The sequence below is a fragment of the Bos grunniens genome, chromosome 11, assembly GCF_055505025.1.
Source record: "Bos grunniens cultivar Pamir isolate PY7600 chromosome 11, Bosgru_T2T1.0, whole genome shotgun sequence".
Taxonomy (NCBI): domain Eukaryota; kingdom Metazoa; phylum Chordata; class Mammalia; order Artiodactyla; family Bovidae; genus Bos; species Bos grunniens.
Window position 1 is genome coordinate 83,278,680 of NC_141175.1, and position 18,526 is coordinate 83,297,205.

Consider the following 18,526-nt stretch of genomic DNA (forward strand, 5'->3'; position numbering starts at 1 on the left):
ATTCTTAAAAGAAAGTTTTGTTTGGTATTAAATCTAGGTTGATGGTTATTATCTTCAAAGTTTATTTCCTTCATCTATTAGATGTGGACAGTAAATATCTTCCTTAACGACTACATCAAGAGATTCTTGGGAGGACCATATGGCATACCGATCAGAAAGCTTTAAACAATAAATGTCAGATGTTCTGTTTGTCCTCTGCTCCATGAGAAAACTTTGGAAGTTGTGTCAAGACAAAGCTGACTTTCTCAGTGAGCAAGCTCTTTGCCAGCATGTCCTTGTTCAGTGTTTCGCAGCTTTCATTGTTGTCTTTGTAAGGAGACTTCTTAGGTATTTTCCCCTAATGACTTCTCTCCCATACAATGTAATCCTACAGATATACTGCACATCTATTATGTGCTATATGTAAATCTGTGCTTTATACACAGAAAGAGTGAACATTTTTTTGTCTCCCTCAAGCCCTCATGAACCAATGTTTGGTCCCTTTGGGGTCATATCGTCTTTATAGATAATGCATGTCGCAGTGGCATTAGAAAATGAGCAGCATTTTAAAGTTTTTATTTATTTTTTATAATATTTATTTGTTTAGCTGCTTCAGTCTTAGTTGCCTCGTGCGGAATCTTTCATTGTGGCACGTGGATTCTCTAGTTGTGGCGCGCGAGCCCCCGAGCTTGCAGGCTTAGGTGCTCTGCCATGTGTGGGATCTTAATTCTCCCACCAGGGATGGAATCCACATTCCCTGCATTGCAAGGCAGATTCTTAACCACTGGACCACCAGGGAAGTCATTGAGCAGCATTTTTAAGCCACAACGTTGCCTAAGCGTGAAAGGATCAAGCTTTGGAACTAGGTAGACCTGAGATTGAATCCCTGCTCTGGCATTGACTAGCTGTGTCACATTGGGTGAGCTACTTAACTTCTCTCAGCCTGTTTTAGAGCTGAAATATGGCAACTGTTATTAAATGAGCATTAGTATCAGACCTGGAACAGAGTAACTGTTTAATACATATTAGTTATTAATGAATATTTCCAAATGAGTCTGCATTCCTTTACATTTTTTCAGTCATTTCATTATAAAAACAACACACGTTTATAATATATTTAGGCATTAAGGAAAAATAAGTTATCTAATTCCATCTCTCCCCCTCTCCAAGCCCAATCCCCTACACTGTAAGGGAGAACCCACAGGAGGAAGAGCCTGTGGGGGTGGGTGCCTGGCTCAGTGGCTCAGTGGCCCAGTGGGAATGAACTCTCCCTGAGGGGCCTGAGGGGGGCTCTGGGGCTGGGAAGGCAGACAGAGGTCCTGGCAGACAGATTCTAAGGGCAGCTATGCAGAGGCCACTGCCAAGGTCTGGTGGGAATTCCCCAAATGCCTGAAAGAAGTAGCCTGGAGAACTTTGCCGTTCTCTAGGAGAGTGATTCTCAAAATACGGTCCCTGAATTGACAGCGTTACTGTCCAGCGTTACTGGAGAATTTATTAAAGCTTTGAATGTTTGGGCCCCCACCCAGATCTACCGAATCAGAAACTGTGGGTTTAGAGCCCAATTTGTATTATAACAAGCCCTCCAGGTAATTCTGAGGCCTCTCAGGTTGGCGAACCATAGCTCTGGAACAAGCGTTCCCTCCCACAGTGTCCCCTGGAGGGCAGGCTTGCAAAAGGTTTACTAAGGAAGGGGCTGGCAGAATTCCTCTTAAGGAGAAACAGGGGTTGGAAATTTTGAAGGCTTTGAGCCAGAAGTCAGTGGTGAATGCTGGAACATTCCTCAGAGACCTCTACCGTGGCTGGATTCTGTTCAAAAGAAGCTGTTACCAAGAGTTTGGTTTAGAGATTGAGCTGAACACTATCACTGACAGAAATGTACAGGAGTGTGCCTGTGCTGAGAATCTTTTTCTGCAGAATATTACGTTTTTTTCCCCTACACAGAACTAGAATGTCAAGGCCATGCTAGTGCGTGGTTTTGGCAGAGTGTATGTTGTGTGTTTTGGCCTAAAGTGTTTCATGAGCCCAGGGTTAATTTTGTGCAGGTCAACCTGACCCAGTCAGAAGAATGTTCTAAGTGTATGTAATGTTAAGGTAGTTGAGCCAGTAATAGACTTTAATTCCTCTGCTTTGTTCTTAAAAAACAAAACAAAACAGTGGGATATAAGTTGCTTTCTTTCCACCAGCTCTTAAACCTTGGGGAAGAAAGACTGGTCAGTTAGAAATTAGGCCAGGCTACATACAGCAGGAAGCCAAAAATGGCAGTCACTTAAACACATAAGGGTTTTTTTTATTTTCTCACATCAAAGTCTGGAGGTAAGCAGTTCAAGGCCCATCGTTAGCTGTCCTCAGTCATCTCATTCCACAGAGGAAGGAGGAAAGAGAGGGCAGAGGGAAAGAGGGCGGAAAACAAAAGGGGTTCAGGGCAGCCTTCACCGTGCCTCCCAGGAAGCCCCCACAGAACTCCCTCTTACACCTCACTGGCAGAGAAATAGTTCCAAAGGCGTCTGGGAAATGTAGTTTTTTTCCCAAAGGCAATGATTCCCAATGGTAAATCATGGTTCTGTTCCTAAGGAAGAAAGTGGACTGCATAGTGGGGCAAGCAGATCACAGCCTGTGCCCTACGTGAGACGGCATCTATGGATGTACAGGATCTTCTGGAGGCTGAGGAGAGAGCACTTTATATGCGCTGAGACTTGGCTGCAGCCTCGACATATCCCGAGACACAGTCCTGTTTCTCAGCTTCTTGCAGGATGTCAGCGAGGAGACTCCCATACTGACCTGCGCTCCAAGAGCGTCTCCATCCATCGCCAAGGGGCTAGTGCCTGGTCTGGCCACTCCGTCATGTCATTCCCTGATAGCTTTGCTTGCAACGCTTGCATGCCCTCCTTCCTCCGTTTATGTGTCCTGGATCGTCCCTCTGCTTCCTCTGTGTCTTTCAGACAAATGAAGAAACCGAGGCTCAGGGAAGGTAAGCAACTTTCTTGGTTGCAGAGCTACATTGTAGAACTGTATGTCTCAGCGTCCCGACCTGTGTCCTGATGAGTACCTTCCTGCACTCCTTTTTTTCCTCCTAACTGAGCCTGATCCCTTAGAAAAAGCTGGGCTGGGAACTCTGCCAGGATTTCTGGAGAGCTTTCTTGGAATAACGGTGCATCTGACAAGAGAACGCTGTGTCTTTTCTGGTGTGCTGGTGGAGAGGTTGCAGTTAAACAAGTTCTTAGGGTGTGAGGGGCGTTAGTCCCGAGCAAAGTGTGTGAGGGACCTGGATGCAGTAGCAACAAGGGCAGAGGTGCTGAGAAACCTTTAGCTTCAGGGAGGGGCCCTCTGGGAGACCCCCTCGGCCAGTCCCACTGAAGGTTAAAGTCATCATCAGCCCTTTCCAACCCTATGTGCATACCCGCTCCGGATCCTTTCCTCACTGGAAGGACTCGCATCCCACAGCTTGCTGGATAGAATGGCTTGGGAGAAATCTGGAGCAATCGTGATTGTAAGGATTTCATTTCCCGGTGACTTGAGTCTTTGGGCCTGGAGACTGCTCAGAGTCTGAATAATCAAAGCCTTGGGCCTTGAGGGAGACTCAACAGAATTTTGCTTTAAAAATTACAATGTGTGACAACAGGGGACTGGTTAAATGAATTCAGGTATGAAGGACTGTGCAGTAGTTAAAAAGAAACAGGGAAACAGGCATACAAAGATCTCTGAGATGTACTGTAAAGTGAAGAAAACAAGCTGTAGAATAAATGTTAAATTACAACAATAAAGAACTTTCTTCCAAATGCATATATGTAAAACTGTACCAAAAAGGTGCTTTGGGCTTCTAGCAAACCAGTAAGTGCCTTGAACCTTACAGGGTTGCTTTGAGTGTTAAATGAGATAAGATACAAATGTACTTTGCAAAAGTTAAAGTGTAAGGTAGAGGATACAAAACTATACTGTGCCATTGCATCCTTGCCCTTGCTTCCAAAGTGAAAGTGGAATAAGAAAGAAGGAGAAAATGGAGAACTTGTTATACTGTTCTCATCACTTCTCATGCATTGCTTGCATACATTACAACCCTATGAAGTAGGTATTGATATTATTGTCATGCCCACTTCAGTTGAGAAACCAAAGAACTTTTAAGATAATTTCCATGGTCATCCAGCTAGCAACTGACAGTCATAACTTCAGCCCACTTATGAAGTCATAACTTCAGCCCAGACTCCAGAGCACTGTTGTCGGCTTTGATAACATGTTGCAGTACTGTGTTGTTGTTTAGCAGGGAAACCATGTCTGACTGTTTGCAACCCCATGGACTGTAGCCCACCTGGTTCCTCTGTCCATAGGATTTCCCAGGCAGGAATACAGGATTAGGTTGCTATTTTGTTCTCCAGGGTATCTTCCCCACCCTGGGATGAAACCCGTGTCTCCTGCATTGGTAGGCGGATTCTTTACTGCTGAGCTACAGGGAACCCATTAAAGTACTATGCTGCTGCTGCTGCTAAGTCTGACTCTGTGCGACCCCATAGACGGCAGCCCACCAGGCTCCCCCGTCCCTGGGATTCTCCAGGCAAGAACACTGGAGTGGGTTGCCATTTCCTTCTCCAATGAATGAAAGTGAAAAGTGAAAGTGAAATCGCTCAGTCGTGTCCGACTCTTTGTGACCCCATGGACTGCAGCCCACCAGGCTCCTCCATCCATGGAATTTTCCAGGTAAGAGTACTGGAGTGGGGTGCCATCGCCTTCTCCGTTAAAGTACTATATCTATATCGAAATGAAGTTTACCATTCCCTTCTTGAGGCAGTTTTGAGGAAGTCAAGATTTGAACCTCCAAGAATGAGTATGTCAGACTGATTCTAACCCCTACTGAGTACTTACTGTAGGCTTACACCAGGCATAGGAATAACAGGAGTTAACATTTTCTGAGCATTTGCTGTGTGCAAGACACTTTCGTTTTGCAAGTATTAATTTAATGCAAATACTTTAGGCAGGACGGTACATTTAACAATTTAGAAACGTGCAGTGCCCAGAGTTTGAATAACTTGCCCAGTGCAAAGACGCTTAAAATCTGGCCTCCACTCTCAGGCCAATATGGGAGTAACAAATGATGAAACAGTGCACCAAATGCTGTAATGTGATCTTTACAAAGTTCCAAAGGGGCTCACAGAGGAGCAGCAGTCCCTGCAAGGAGAGGATGTGACATTTTATGTGGGATCCTGAAAGGTCGAAGTGAGCGAGATTAGAGCAGGGGTGACTGCACGTGGAAGCCCTTGGGAATGCATGAGTGAAGCCTCAATCTAAAATTCTGGGTCAGAACCAAGTCAGGTGCCCACTGCAGCGCCGGCAAAGATATGTGGTGACCGCTGTCTGTGGTTGCTCTTCTGCAGATTTCCCAACCTACAGAACCGCACATCCCAGCGGGGACGAGGGCTCAGCTTCTGCCCCCGGCTCGGGCCACAAAGAGTCCCTCCTCACCCTGGACTACGTGAGTGGCAGGGGCAAACTGCGCCACAGGTAGGCTCAAATGGTAAGGGACCGTCTGGGAAGGCAGAGCGATGATTGGCGGATATGATAGATAGGTAAAGGGATATCCGGATTGGTTGCCGCCTTCTCCGCTGTAGGACAGCCGGACAGAGAATCTTCGTCTAGAGAATTTTTCAGGTAAAAACGTCTGGAGCCTTTTCTTCCAGCTACAGACTCCAGTGGCGACTTCCCGTCAGGTGTACGTCACGTTACCTGTTTGGAAACCAGATGTCCCTTAAGAGAATTATCCATTCTCCACGCCGCGCGGTCAGAGGAGCTTCTGATTGGCTGCTGTGGGATGGGGCGGGCTAGACCGGAGCCCGGGCTGTCTGGCGAGAAGCCCTGCTTCCCCGCCCTCTCTCCAGTCCAGGGAGGATGGCGCCCCCAGGTGGTCTTTTGGAGCTGTTGCCTCCCGAAGTCCTTTATTGGCTTGCTTGGTTCCCAGAGCCTTTTTAACCTAGAAAGAGAAAGACCTAGATTGGAATAGATACCAGCTAGGCTGGATGAGAGTGCAGACGCTCAGGGCTGACTTCCTGTGCTGGTTTCCAGCTTTACACTTAAGCCAGTTTCCTTTTTTTCCTGCCGGGGTCTCATCTATAAAATGGGCGTAATAATAATAACCTGCCTCAGAGGGTTACTGTGAAGTTTCAATTAATTGATATGCTTATAGGTCTCACAGTGGCAGGCACATAATAAGTACGTAATGAATGATAGCTGGTGGAGGTCTGTGAACTAGTTAGGAATGAGTGTTGTGGCGTTTGAAAGACTTGCCATTGATGGTCAGATTACTCTCTGTCTCTGTTTTTCATCTGTAAGGGAGACTAAACAATAGCACCTACTTAATGAAACTGTGGATTAATTGAGATAATACTGGTAAAAATACCTAACATATAGTAGTTTATAAATGTTGTCATTATTATTATTCAACTATTATGATTACTCTTTCCCTTCTTCTGCCCGAAAGGTCACTTCAGCCTGAGTTGGCCCCTCTGAAAGAGGAATAGTAGTTTGCCTGGAGTTAGAGTCTCTAAATCTGTGACACTCATATGTGTAAAGACCACACTTGGAAAATCTCTACATCCCAGTCCTGCCCATCATTTCCATCATTCTTTTAGGCACTTTCTTCTTAAGCCCCAGCTGGTATCTGAGAAGAATCATTAAAATCATTAACATTATAATCATTAACTCTTTGGTACAGAATTGGTTTGTCAGATTATTTTTTATCTTCAAAGTTGACTCAGGTGTTGAACAGTATTTTGAGGGTGGGGAACACAGAATGACACGTGCTGATGGAGTAAGATAAGGTGCCATGGGTCTGAAAGCGAAGGACCTAAGTCAGCATATACCCTAGGGTGAGCCTGTGATGGACCAGTGATGGTGAAGTGTGTGGTAGTTCAGGGAAGCCTGGAATCCTTGTGAGTCATGGGAAGAACACTGGACTGGGGCTCAGAGATTTGAACTCTGAGTATAACTTCATCTCTCTGGTTGTGTGACTTTGGACAAGGCACTTAATATTTTCTGAGGATTGGCTTTATAGTTAGTAAAATAAAATTGAATTTTCTTGCTTGGTGCCTGGCACATAACAAGAAATCTATGAACACTAGTTATTGTTGTTTTTATTGTTATTAATTCACCTTCAAAAATATGTTAAGGATTATGGGAGAATGGGATATATTAAGTTTTTTTTAAATTATTTTAATGATTATTATTATTGGCTAGGCCACAGAGCATGTGGGATCTTAGTTGCCTGACCAGGGATTGAACCCATGTACTCTGCAGTGGAAGCACAGAGTCTTAACCACTGGACTACTGGGGAAATCCTGTTAAGTTTTTGTCTTCCAAGAATCAGGGGTACCTGAGATCACCAGTCAAGCAAGGGTGGTTTACCTTTCTTTTTCCACTTCCTCCTTGTTATTTTTCTTCTGTCGCTATTAAAAAATCTAGCTAGCAGGGGAAGTCAAATAAGTACCCCAGTTTAATGAGGTCTTCATAATTCCTTAGATGCCTCCCTCCCCTACTATAAAACTGACCACGCCCCATCAGCTGCCTCAGATACTCCCTTCCCTTTTGGCTTAGAAGATGGGGCTCTATCTAGAGCTTAGGGCCTGTACATGGTGGTCTCCATGTACCTCGGCAGCCCCAGAGCCCTGGGGCTCCTCTTCGGATGAGGGAAGCCCAAGAGTTGAGGTGGTACTTCTGGGAGCAGGTAGTATGGGAGGGGTGGGTAGGACAGTGACATCCTTTCTAGTTATACAACATTCCTTTTTTTGTGTGATTACTATATTCAGTTTACTCTGGGATGCTATATCTCTCCCATTCTGAACATGTATGTAGAGCTGTTTCTCAGTTAAAAAGACAAAAGAGAATAGTGGGAAAATCTGGGGATTTTTGTGTTGGGCAGACTTCCACTTGAATCTAGCCCTTTACTGTATGATCTTAGAGGAGTTGCTTATTTTCATAGTTTTCTTTTTTATCCAGTGAGGGGTAATCAGAACACTACTCAGCAGCAAAAATGCATGAAGTGTTGACAGATGGAATAACATGGATGAATCTCAAAATAATCATGCTGAGTATAAGATGGCAGCCCCGAATAGTATACACTGTATGATCTTGTTTGTGTAAAGTTCTAGAAAATGCACACTAGTCTATAGCATCAGAAAGCAAACCAGTGGTGTGAACTGGAAAGGAGTGGAGCAAAGATAATAAAGGGTGCAAGGAAACTTGTGGAGGAGGGTTTTATAGGCGGGTATGCATATCAAAACCTACTAAGTCGCACACTTTAAGTGTGGTTTGTCGTATGTCAGTTCCTCAATAAACATCAAAATGAGGATAGTAAAGCCTATTTATAAATAATTTTGATGTTTTAGTGAAAAAAGCATGCTAAAGTGCCAAGAATACCACAAGCAATCAATAATGGGCTTTTCTATTCTCCTTCATTTTCACATATTTTAAAAAACAATAACAAAACATTAGCTTTAGCATCATATGTTTATATGACAAAGGCCTATAAGTGAGCACTAACACTTTAAGTAATAAAGGCTACAATTTTTTCCTGCTTTTTGGGGGATCATGGATATTATATATATATATTAACAATTATATATATAATATATATATTTATTTAAGGATAATATATTTATATAAAGATAAATATATATAAATATATATATGTTAAAGATTAAATGAGACAATCATGAGAGGAACTTTGAGCAGTGCTGGGCATGTAGAAACATTCAATTTTTTTTGTTTTTTTAACTATTATTAATCATTATTACAAATTTGATGGTTAGCACATAATGAGTGATCAGTAAATACTGGTTGTAATTACAATTATTTTGTTTCTGGATTGGATGGACAGGAGAGACTTGCTAGAAGATCACTGAAGTTAATTTCAAAAAAGGTTTGCCTTTCCTGAGACTCCTTGATGATGCTGGAGTTTTGTGCTCAGTTGCTCAGTCTTGTCCAATTCTTGGAGACCCCAGAGACTATAGCCCACCAGGCTCCTCTGTACATGGGATTTTCCAGGCAAGAATATTGGAGTGAGTAGCCATTTCCTTTGTATTTGGTGACAAATCATGACAGGAACCATCTGGAAGAAATGTAATTAATGTCCTTTTCAGCAATATAATTACTCATCATGACTGTTAATAAGATAATATTGAAGGTTTCTGATTTATTAATGGTGATCAGTGATTTAGTTGGGAATAAGTGGTTCCTAGTCCTAATGAAGTGGTATTAACTTTTGGGAAATAAATCTTTGCATTATATACAAGCAGCTCCTGAGAAACTTGTCAAAATGGAGATTTGTGAGGTTTACCTATGAAGATTTTGACTTGGTAACTCTGGGATGGGCTAGGAATTTGTATTTTATTATACACACCCAGTTAGTTTTGATACAGACAGGCTGTAGACCGTTCTGTGTGAAGCAATTGAGAAAACATTTGGGACCTTGGACAGCTCCTGGTGATGCTAGCTCAAGATTTTCAGGACACAGGACAGCTCCTAGCATCTCTGGCTGCATACACAGTGGGAGATGAACTTCAGTTCTCTATGGGGCTTGCCCATTTTCCTAGAGAATTGAAAAACCCAGGATCTCTTAAGTCTGCACTTTGGGAAATGAAACGTTTTGACCCCTGGTGGCAAATAAGGGGATGAGGTACACGGTATACCCTGTAGAAGAAAATATTGTAAGTCCTTAACTTGGAAATTTTGGGGCAATGGGGGCACACGTAGCCTCCAGAGAATCTGAGACTCTTTTGAGCTTGTATGCAAAATTGTAAGGAGGATTGTGGACATATATTAATATTTTAGTGGATTAGGAAACTAACTTTGTCTCCGTTTGAGGATGGAAATATTCTGGACCAACTAATTTGTGTACATTTATATACCACTTATGTACTTTGATAGACCTCTTAAGATTTGTGTGGGTGACAAGAGAATTTTAAGTTCCTCCTTGTTGTTCAAGTACTAGCAGCTATCTATATCACATTAACTATGACAACATCAGTAAAAACAAGCATGCAAACAATTCTTAAAGGCACCCAACTCTGATATCTCAAGTCGTAACTTGAAGTACTCTCAAGTGTTGTGATGGAGATCTGTTAAAGTTGGTACAGAATTGGATATATCTCATCTTGGCTAATCTGGAAACTTCATATTACTTAAATACTATCTTACTATAGATTAATGTGGGAAATTAGGTCATTTGGGTGATTAAGAAGGCTTTCCCCCCTATATATCATTTGATCTTTAAATGTTCTTATCCTTGATGGCTTTACACGTATACAAGTCATTGGCTATGGAGTATTGAGTTAGCTATTATTTGCAGACAAGGTGATGGCTATTAATAGAATTTCACTTAAAATACATCCCCAAAGTTAACCCTTAATAGTCGGCAAACCATCTCACATTCATCATCTGTGACCTATTTGGTGGTAGTCTGTAGTTTAATATTCTAATATATGTAAAGAGAAAGTCATTCTCTCAAAGGCCTAGTTGATTTGAATCATCTGTCCTGAAAGGTGCTGTTTTTTTGACTTTGGAGAAGATGCTCTTGAGTCAGTGCCAATAAGATGAGAGCTACTCCAGTGGGAGAGAGGAGGCAGAGCTATGAGGATGCTCATCAGATCCTCAGAGACTAAGGGCATTTGAGGGGGCAGCTTGTGTCCATGACTCTGACATTTTTCTTTCTCTGAGGAGTAATGAGATAGAAATTATTGACTGAAGGCTCTTGGCAGCTCAGCAAACCTTCTGAACTATCTGTGCTAATTTTGGAGTAAAGATAACCCAGATAGTTTCTTTTTTTGGCTTCTGTGACACCAGCTTCTCAGGTTTGATTTGTTACCTCCAGTCTCACTGAATGCTCCCTTTTAATCTCTTAACTGGCTGTGTATTCTTTGCTTGACCTCCAGTTCTTTCCTGGGTCCTTTTCTCTAGCTATGCTGTCTCCCTGGTGGATTTCATTTAGTTCCATTATGGTAATACCATCTGCATGCAGATGACTCCAAAATGTTAGTCTCCAGTCTTGACCTTTCCTTGAGCTGTAGGCTCATAAATCAAACTGCCTGCTTGATGTCATCCTGCCTCCCTGACTTGGATATCTAATGGCATATTAAATGTAATGGGCCCACACTATACTCTTTGTTCTCATCTTTCCCCTCTCTCTAAACTGTTCTTCTCCAAGTTTCTTCCTTGAAAAATGGTATCACCTCTTCCCAGTTTTTAAAGATAAAAACCTGGGGGTCGTTCCACTCTTTTCCTCACTTGCCACATCCAGTCAGTAAGTTCCATCTCCAGGATACATCTCCAGTACATTCACTTTCCGTTTCTACAAGTATCACCTTCAGGTTAAACAATCAATATCTCTCATCTGGGCCATTTCAGTGGTCTTTTAACTAGCCCCTCAGCTTTCATTTTTGTTCTACTCTAATCCTTTCTCTGAACAGTATCCAAAATAAATGATAAATTGAATCATATCATCTCCCTTCTTAATACTCACCAATGACTTCTCATTGAATTTAGTATACAATTCAGACTTCCTTCTTTCCATGGCCTTTAAAACCCTACATGATGCCATCATGTCCATTTCCCTAACTCACGTCCTTATATTCTCTCTTGCTTCCTCTGCTCCAGCCACATCATCTCCTTTTAATTCCTTAAATACAGCAAGTTTATCCCTACCTCAAAGCCTTGACACTTATTTTTTCTTTCTGGAACACTCATATTCAAGAACTGCCCATGACTGTCTCCTTCTCAATATCTAGGCTTCAGCTCCAATGTTATTTTCACAGAGAGATCGTTTATTCATGACAGAGAGATCATTCACTTATTTTTCCTTCAGTCACTATCTCTCTGGTCTCCTGGCTTCATTTTCTTAGTATTTATCATGTACTGGGTACAAATTTTATGTAACATATTCAGATAAGCAAAAAAGTGGTAACTTACTGGCTTTTATTGGATTCCCTGGTGGCTCAGATGGTAAAGAATTTGCCTGCAATGCACAAGACCTGGGTTCAATCCCTGGGTTGGGAAGATCCCCTGGAGGAGGGCATGGCAACCCACTCCAGTATTCTTGCCTGGGGAATCCCATGGACAGAGGAGCCTGGTGGACTATAGTCCATGGGGTCGCAAAGACTCAGACATGACTGAGCAATTAAGCACTGCACTGCACAGTAATAATCATAGTAAGCTAACTACTGTCACAGACAACCTTAAATTTCAATGGCTTAACCCAATAAAGTTGATTCCTGTGCATGGCACAGTCCCATGTAGGGTGGGAGATTATGGGAGTGGGGATCGGGGAAGGGGTATCTGATCTTGTCCACTTTGATCTCTTTGGAGTGGCTGAAGGCTTCTGTCTCTGCTGCCGTCAGTCACTGAGCTTGTCATGCTACTATGTCGTTTAGTGTGTCCATACCGGTCACCTAGCATCCTTTTTGTTCAAGGCAAGTTGCCTCTCCTGGTGCATCAGTGCTCTCTCAAACAGCTCTATACCTTTCCTGAGATTAGGGAAAACCTTCTGATGCTCTCCTGCACCATTCTGTGCTGAAGGAGCCTGGTGGGTATGGTGGTGAGGGGCGGCAGGTGGAGGGCAGCTGTACTGATTTTTTTCTTCTTGAGCACACCAGCCTCCATTCTGTTCTGCCAGGGACATTCCCCTCTGTGTGAGACATTTCTTGAAGTTTTAAGAAATCCTCTACTCTTATTCCTGATGCTAAATTAGGGGGCTTCATCAACACCCAACTGAAATTTCTTTTCTGAGAGGGGTCAGGAGGAAGGGCCTCTATCTCAGGAACCATCACCAACAATTTTCTCTCTAGCTTTTGTGTGCCAATTTTGAAGCTCTTCTCTTCAAGTCCAAAAAGCTTTTGATCTCTCTGTGTGGCAAGAAGACTGACCATCTCAACTCTTCTCTTTCCAAACAGTGTTTACAAATAAACTCTATGCCCTCTTCTTCCAGGCTTTGTCTTCTTGCCATGCAAAGCCAAGCGTTTTGAAATGAAACAAAGCAAGACAATATAATACAAAGCTTTCTTCAAACATCTTGATTTTCAATACTATTGTCTCTTCTATATACACACAAAAAATCTACATGTACACTCAAAGCCACTGAGAACAGTGCCAGTACAAAGGGATAGCTGCTTCCTAAAGGACATAAGGAAGCAAAGGGTGGAGTTGAGTTGGGGTTGGCTGTGGAAACCTCAGTGAAGGTCTCAAAACACTACTTACTGCTACCTCTTGTTGTGTATGAGCTCTCTTCCCCTCAAGAAAATATCTCCATTGAGAGCAAAGACCTTGACAATCTTGTTTACGTGGGGCCTAAAACTGCTTGTGCGAAGCAAATATTTGTTACCTAAGCAATTTGGCTCCAATTGGAAAGTGGTAATGCACCTCTTACAAGGCAAGAGACCTGGGTTCAATGCCTGTGTTGGGAAGACCCCCTGGAGAAGGAAATGACAACCCCCTCCAGTATTATTGCCTGGAGAATTCCATGGACAGAGAAGCCTAGAGGGCTACAGTCTGTGGTTGCAAAGAGTCAGACACCACTGAGTGACTAATAAGCAATTTACTATGATTAATTAATATTTGTTGAATGAATGGAAAAAAAGGCTTTGGTATTTTTCTGAGCTTCAGTTTAGGTTAGAACTTCTGTCCACCCATCTCTTCTTTTTTCTGTACTCCTTAAAATGATTTGAATGACCTTGAATTTCCAACCTGACATGGGAGGAGGAGCTCTTAGCAGACCCTGTCTTTAGATTCAGTCATATAAATACTCCATAAATTGAATTCATGTCCTTTTCTGAACCACGGTTAGCAGGGGGGGCAGATGGATTGCTCATATAGACCTTAAGAGGGTCCCTTCTAATGATAAGAACTGAAACAAAATGAGTTTTTTTTATCCAAAAGTTAATGTAATTTAAGAAGATAGAATTAAAATATACCCATGCATTATTCTGTAACATTTTCTTCACATTATTTTAACTTCTGCAGCATGAAAATAGTTTGGGCATGGCAGTCATCTTACACAGATCAGAATGACTTAATAAAATGCCATTATGTATCATTTAAAGGAAGTAAGTGCTTTACAAAGTTTGGAGGGAGAAAAAGGAACGAAATCGACTTCTTTTGAGGCTAAGATTTCACTCCCTAGTCACAAGCAGACCCTAATATGCAACTCTCCCTTCTTCTCCAAGGCCCGCCTCCTAAAGGGCCTTACACGTGTCCAGCCTTCCCAGGCCAGCCAGCCATTGCCATTTCTCCATCACCTTGGCCATGCGATTCCCTCATCCACTCTTCTACTCTAGGACTCAGCCTCAATTCCACCTGCTCTTTGATACCCTACTTCTTCCTCCCCATCAGAGTCAACTGTTCTTTTTCCAGTAGCATGCTTTTTATACCTCTGTTTAACATGTATTTCATTATTCCTTGAGTTCCAGTAGTCAGGACCATGTGGTTCTCTCTTACTGCCTGCAAGCCTTTTGAAGACACTCCATTCACCGTGCTCCCTACAGCACTGTGCACTCCACAGGTGCTTGGTTATTAATGCTGTCATTGAACTGATGCTTAGCTGTCACATTCCAGGCACTGTCTAGGCCCCTTATATAGCTAGATAGACAAAGTTCTCTATTTGTGACTAAACAAAAGTCAATTTTTTTCCCTTTTCCATTTTTTTGGGCAACTATCTTTTTTTAAAAAAAAACTTTTTATTTTGTATTGGGGTATAGCTGATTAACAAACAATGTTGCGATAATTTCAGGTGAATAGGATAACAGGGTAACTCCACTTTACCATGTTGTCAGAAGGATCAAATGAGATGGAATGTACAGCATGGTGGCTGGTAAGTAGTAACCAATCAATCAGATCAGATCAGTTGCTCAGTCGTGTCCGACTCTTTGCGACCCCATGAATCGCAGCACGCCAGGCCTCCCTGTCCAGCACCAACTCCCGGAGTTCACTACAAAGGCTATTATTTTTTTTACTTAAAAAAACTTTTTATTTTATGTTGAAGTATAGCAGATTAATAATGTTGTGATAGTTTCAGGTGGACAGCAAAGAAACTCAGTCATACACAAACATGTATCCATTCTCTCCCCAAATCCCCTCTCAACCAGGCTGCCACTTGACATTGAGCAGAGTTCCCTAAGCCATACCGTAGGTCCTTGTTGGTTACCCATTTAAAGTATAGCACTGTGTACATGTCCATCCCCAATTCCCTGACTGTCCCGTCCCCCCATCTTTCCCCACAGCAACCATGAGTTTCTTCTCTAAGCCTGTGAGTCTCTTTCTGTTTTGTAAGTTCATTTATATCATTTTTACAAGAGTCAATTTTGCATCATTATTTTCAATTAAACAGACAGGTTTTACTTCAGTAGTATAAGACATGTTTTTTTTCTTTTTTCTTCTTTAAATTTTATATGCTGGACTTACACAGATGACTTTACTTTTTGATTATATGTCATCCCTAGATATATCTGGGGCTTCTCAGGTGGCACTTGTGGTAAAGAATCCGCTTGCCAATACAGCAGACTCAAGAGACACGGGTTTGATCCCTGGGTCAGAAAGATCCCCTGGAGAAGGAAATGGCTACCCACCCCAGTATTCTTGCCTGGAGAATCCCATGGACAGAGGAGTCTGGTCCTCTGAGCTATAGTCCATGAAGTCACAAAGAGTTGGAAATGCAGAGCAAATTTCTGCCCTGTACTCACTGTTCAGAAATGAGGTGAATCCTTTATGCACATGAACACATAGAGACACTTCTTCCAATTTGGTGGAAGAGGGTAGGGGTGTAAATTTGCATCTGTGTTCACCTGCTATCTTAGTTTGAATTGCTTTATCAGGCAGCGTCCCTTTGGTTATTCATTGGTTACATATTTATTGAATAACTTCTATGCATAATACTCTTCTTATTTTCTATATTTGCTCTTGGCATAATCTAGCATGAACCATCCACTTTTGAAGGGATTAATTTCTTGCCAAATACAGCCATACATCGACTATGTCAACTTCTTAATTAAAAAATTGCCAGTTGCTAAAAAGGACAATCCCTGAAATCTCAGTGGTTGAACCAATAGGAGTTATTCACATAAGCACACTTCAGTACAGGTATTTTGTGTAGTGGTTCAGGGACCCAGGCTTTTTCCATTTTGCGGCTCTGCTATTTCTTTGGGTTTCAGAATCCTTTGCCATGAGGGCAGGGCAGAAGCTGTGTAGAATATTTTTATAGGCCAGGTCTCACGGGTGGCTCTGGTGGTTAAGAATCTGCCTGCCAGTGCAGGAGATGCAAGAGGATTAGATCCCTGGGTCGGGAAGATGCCCTGGAGAAGGAAATGGCAACTCACTCCAGTATTCTTGCTTGGAGAATTCAATGGACACAGGAGCCTGGCGGGCTACAGTCCATGGGGTTGCAAAGAGTTGGGCTTGACTGAACATGCATGCTTGCTTTCTTGAACTATAGTACATCATAGCTCACAATCCACTGTCTAGAAATCCATCACATGGCCTCACTTAGAGGCAAGGGGGAGTGTGATAGAGAATATAGTCTCTGAGCAACCACTTCCCCGAAACAACTCTAGCCGTATGGCCTGTGGCATGAATGTTTAGTTTCTTCTGTTATCCAGGGTGAAGGGTGAAGCCAGTGAGGTCTGTCTTCTCAGACCCAAGCTTCTGGTCTCTGTTCCTCTTGTCTCCCTCCACGATCCTCCTTTCACTTCCTCCCAGTCCCTGTAGGTGCCCAGTCATCTGTCCTTCATCTGCAACTACTCTTAGGAAGGAAGTGATGGTTCTACTAAAGTCTCAGTGACAGGCGAGGCTCCATCTAAGGCTGCTTGCATTTTAACAGAAGAAAGCCTCTGTTTGATATAAGTAAAAAAATATGAGGCTCTAATAAGGGAATCTGAAGGCATGTGAGGTATTTTTGGGGAACAAGAAGCATGCAGTCCCTAAAATTAAACCACATGTTAGATCTAACCGTGTCTTTCTATGCAACCCCCCAAAACCACGGGGCTCTGAAGCTTGGGATAGGTTTCTTTATTCTTTCATTTAATTTGGAAACTTTCCATAAAGACAGGCTGTGATGGGCTAAATTGTGTACCCACCCCCTTGCCTTAATGCATATGTTGGAGTTCTGACTCTAGGTATCCAGAATGTGACTATTTGGAGATAGGGTCTTAAGAGATGATTACATTAAAATGAAGGTGCTAGGGGGTGTTCTGGTTCTAATCCAGTCTCACTGGTGTTGTTGTAAGAATGGGGGAGTGGGACATACAGAGAGCCCGAAGGGTTTGTGCATCGAGGGAATACCACATGAGGGCAGAGCAAGAGGGCAGCCACCCGCAAGTCAGAAAGACAGGGCTCAGAAGACTCCAAGCTGGCCGATACCTTGATCTTAGACTTCAGTCTCTAGAACTGTGAGAAATATTTCTGTTGTTTGAAAGCCACCCAATCTGGGGGCTTCTCTGATGGCTCCATGATAAAGAATCTGCCTGCCAGTGCAGGAGACACTATTTCGATCCTTTGTCCAGGGAGATCCCATATGCCGAGGAGCAGCTAAGCCTGTGTGCCACAGCTAAGAGCCGGTGCTCTAGAGCCCGGGAACTGCAACTATGGAGCCCATGGGCTGCAACTACTGAAGCCCGTGTGCCGTAGAGCCTGTGCTCTGCAACAAGAGAAGACACCTCAATTAGAAGTACTGCAACTAGAGAAAAGCTGTGCAGCAATGAAGACCCAGCACAGCCAAAAATAAATACATGATTTAAAAATTGTTTAAAAAAAGGCTTTAAAGCCACCTGATCTGAGCTATGTTATTATGCTATGCTGTGCTAAGTCACTTCAGTTGTGTCCGACCCTGTGCGACCCCATAGACGGCAGCCCAGCAGGCTCCCCAGTCCCTGGGATTCTCCAGGCAAGAACACTGGAGTGGGCTGCCATTTCCTTCTCCAATGCGTGAAAGTGAAAAGTGAAAGTGAAGTTGCTCAGTCATGTCTGACTCTTAGCGACCCCATGGATTGCAGCCCAACAGGCTCCTCTGTCCATGGGATTCTCCGAGCAAGAGTACTGGAGTGGGGTGCCATTGCCTATGGCAACCAGAGAAAACCAGTACACGGATTCCTCCATTTTGTACGTGAATTGGTGTTTTTAAGTGTGATAGGCAGCTAGGAGGAGGTTTGGGAGCAAGGATCCTTGGCTACAAAATAAGCACAGATGAGCCAAAAAGCTTAACAACAGAGAGAATGGATTCCATGTTTCCTTGAGAAGTCCAGGGAGTAATCTGTTAGGTAGTCTCTAGAATAGTGAACTGGTGGTATCAGCTCTGAATTAACGACTCTAAAACATGCTCAGATAAATCTGTGCTTATTTCCATTTGTGTCTCTATGGACTGATTTAAGTTACATGTGAGTAACGGAAGATTCCTGCAAAATGCTTTAATACATGGAGAAGAGAAATTCTGGATAAGTATTAGTCTAAAACTTCTTGCTCTTGTTGTTCAGTCACTCAGTTATGTCTGACTCTTTCCGACCCCACAGGCTGTAGCATACAAGGCTTCCCTTTT

At 42.9% G+C, this 18,526-nt stretch overlaps 1 long non-coding RNA gene across 2 annotated transcripts in view; it reads left to right on the forward strand.

Annotated features, from left to right (window-relative positions):
- Positions 1-5,529: 5,529 nt before the first annotated feature.
- LOC147363449 (uncharacterized) overlaps positions 5,530-18,526 on the forward strand; it is a 154,894-nt gene continuing 141,897 nt past the window's right edge. The window contains exon 1 of one of the 2 annotated variants that reach the window (XR_015137113.1): positions 5,530-5,616. This is a non-coding gene — a long non-coding RNA (uncharacterized LOC147363449). The remainder of the gene's footprint in view (positions 5,617-18,526) is intronic. The other variant, XR_015137112.1, reaches the window with a different exon arrangement.